At 42.4% G+C, this 2,962-nt stretch overlaps 2 non-coding genes across 2 annotated transcripts; both read right to left on the bottom strand.

The window, feature by feature from the left end:
- Positions 1–1,162: 1,162 nt before the first annotated feature.
- LOC140287560 (U2 spliceosomal RNA) lies at positions 1,163–1,353 on the bottom strand. The gene has a single exon (XR_011911704.1). It is a non-coding gene; the product is annotated as a U2 spliceosomal RNA (small nuclear RNA).
- Positions 1,354–1,638: 285 nt separating this feature from the next.
- LOC140287551 (U5 spliceosomal RNA) lies at positions 1,639–1,752 on the bottom strand. Its single transcript, XR_011911696.1, has one exon. It is a non-coding gene; the product is annotated as a U5 spliceosomal RNA (small nuclear RNA).
- Between the last annotated feature and the right edge of the window lie 1,210 nt (positions 1,753–2,962).

Below are 2,962 nucleotides of genomic sequence, written 5' to 3'. Positions count from 1 at the left end.
TTGAATAAGCTTGAGTTTCAAAACGGAATCATGTTTTAACTATTGATTTTATCTTTCATATATATAATTTTTTCTGATTTTATCTATTGTTCTTATTTCCTTCTTTTGTTTAAATTTTAAATCATGCTTTTTATTTCTTCTGTTTTAATGTCTCTGTGAAGCACTTTGAATCACCTTGTTGTTGAATTGTGCTATACAAATATACTTGCCTTGTCTTGCCTTGCCTTACATTGTCGGGCATTCGCACCTTGTCTTACCCGCTTTTTACAAACTATAGTCAGACATCCACACCTTCTTGCAGCTGAACCACCTCCGCTTACTGTTTTGATCATGTATGGTCTGGCAATACTACCTTTTCTTACCCGTTTGTGAGTAATTATGGCTGGACATTCACACCTACTTTCAGCAGAACACCACCTCTCTCGCTTTTGATGATGTATGGACCGGCATTCTTACCTTTTCTAACACATTTTTCAGCAATTATGTTCGGAGATTCACACCTACTCACAGACGAACAACTCCGCTCCCGCATTTGATGGTGTATAGTCGGGCATTCTCACCCTTTCTCATCAGCTTTTTGCAAATTATGATCTGACATCCACACCTACTTGCAGTCGAACAGTTCTGCTCAAGCTTTTGATTATGTTTGGTTGGATATTCGAACCTTTTCTTAACTGCTTTTTACAAACTTTGGTTGGACGTTCACACCTTCTTGTAGCCGAACACATCCACAGCTGCTTTTGATGATGTATGGTTGGGCATTCGCACCTTTTTTTTACCCATTTTTCAGGAATTATGGGTGGATATTCACACCTTCTTGCAGCTGAACACCTCCTCTCCCACTTATGATCATGTGCGGTTTGATTTTAGAAATTTTTACTTTCATGTTTTCTAGCAATTATTGATGGACATTCACACCTTCTTGCAGCTGAACACCTCCTCTCCCACTTATGATCATGCGCGGTTTGTTCTGACCGCTCATTCAGTGTCGCGTTTCTTTCAAGTAATTCTCCCGGTTAGCCCGCACTCGGCTTGCCCCCAGAGCTGTGTTAAAGTCTACTTCGCATTCACTCTCTTTTCTCAGCAGACTAAAAGAAAGTTTCATCTTGGGCTCCCTGAAACTTCCATCCTGCACCACTGTTTGCTTTTTCACAAGAGCAGAGAAGAGCGCACCGTTCCCAGCGGCACTGCAGTACCGGGTCGATGCTTGGAGTGAACGGAGCAAGCTCCTTTTTCAACTCCTATTGCTAAAAATCAATTTAATATGTAGTCCTCGTACAAAGGCCATATCAGATATTAAACTGATAAGAACAGGTACTACACTTGATCTTAGCCAAAAGGCCGAGAAGTGATATCTGTCCACTGGTTCACGTCCAAGGGCCCTTCCTGGCACAATGCGCACTTGTAGCGGTGTTCTTTTTATGGCCATAGGTGGCCAGAGTGTCACTTTGCACCTCCGCCCACCCGCTGCACTGAGCACTCTTCAGCCCTTTTAAATGGTATAACTTTGCACTCCCGCACGCTCCAGCAAGCACCATCCAAGCAACATCGGCACAGTTGCAACAAGTAAGGCGACTCTACTCAGAGAAGTCACTCTGCACAGTAACAAGATTTCTTTTGCACAGACGGAAAGGGCTTCACCCGCAAAGGTAAAGCCTGCCAAAAATAGAAACAACTCATTAGTGCTGCTTTCCACGGAAGTCTTTAGTAAAAGGCGAAAGACTTGTACGTTATGAAGAGAAACCAGAGTACGATTATCCATCACTGCGGGAGCAGGGCATCAGGCTAGTTGGCATAGCCACCTTCCCCATGGTGAGCTTTGCTTGGTTGAGACGCTTGCTCCCCCCCTTGCTCCTCGGCTGACCAAGTAGGAACAATCGGGCCCTATTCGATGGCTGCCTTGTCTTTTACTCTGTGCAAAAGACAAGGCAGCAACAAAAACACCACGGGAAAACCGTATTGAGGCTTTGTTCTGACCGCTCATTCGGTGTCGCGTTTCTTTCAAGCAATTCTCCCGGTTAGCCCACACTCGGCTCGCTCCTAGAGCCGTGTTAAAGTCTACTTCGCATTCATTCTTGTTTCTCAGCAGACTCTTGGGATTTTATCTATAAAATGAATTCCTTCACTCAAACTATGTTAAAACTGCTTTGTCCTTCATATTTACCATGTCTAGAAAGATTTAAACAAAAAAAACAACGTTGTACTTTGCAGTAAAAGACAGAGCAAATCTAAAGTTTCATGAATCCGAGAATAAGCTTACTTTCATGAGTTCTTCACGATTTGGGATTTTGCTATAAAATGAATTCCTTCACTCAAACTAAATCGCTAATCTGTTACATGTAAGGCAGATGTCAAATTCACCGAAATAGGATCTAAGGGTATTCGGCCAATCGAGCTGTAGCAGCTTCGGTAAAAGAGTATAAGTTGAAGAGTTTGTGAATAAAGGTGTGCGCACACATAGTGAGCTGTAGGAAAATAGGCAGGGAGCAATGCCGGCTGGGGTATATGTTCTTGTATGTTGTCTGACTGTTTGATTTGAATGTGTTGTGTAAGTGTCCCGTTGAATGTTACATGTTTGGGCTTTGACACGCTTCACTGTGGTTGTTAACTGTGTGGTGTGTCCTGAAATGTTATATGTTTGGGCTGTGTGACATGCTTAATGCTTGTCAGTAGCTACCCACTTATTCATATATAGCAACTGACAACATAAGAAGTCCGGACATACTTTGATAGTAGTTGTAGAAGTATCCTTATTGATAATAGATAAACTAATTCATAGTGATAGAACAGTAGATGAACAGGTGCCTGCACATGTCTCACGAAAATAAAATGGGTGTATGATTGCTGACGGCAGAGCAATACTGCCAAACTTATGAGTTCTTGTGGCAAACTTGATTCAGTGTCTTGACGTGTATACGCTGTTTCGCTGACTTGATTGTCACAAGAAACAAAGTGTGTTTGA

This window comes from Leuresthes tenuis, unplaced genomic scaffold (assembly GCF_036924035.1).
Source record: "Leuresthes tenuis unplaced genomic scaffold, fLeuTen1.0.hap1 SCAF_147, whole genome shotgun sequence".
In the NCBI taxonomy this organism is placed as follows: Eukaryota; Metazoa; Chordata; class Actinopteri; order Atheriniformes; family Atherinopsidae; genus Leuresthes; species Leuresthes tenuis.
This window is presented reverse-complemented; position numbering and strand designations above follow the sequence as displayed.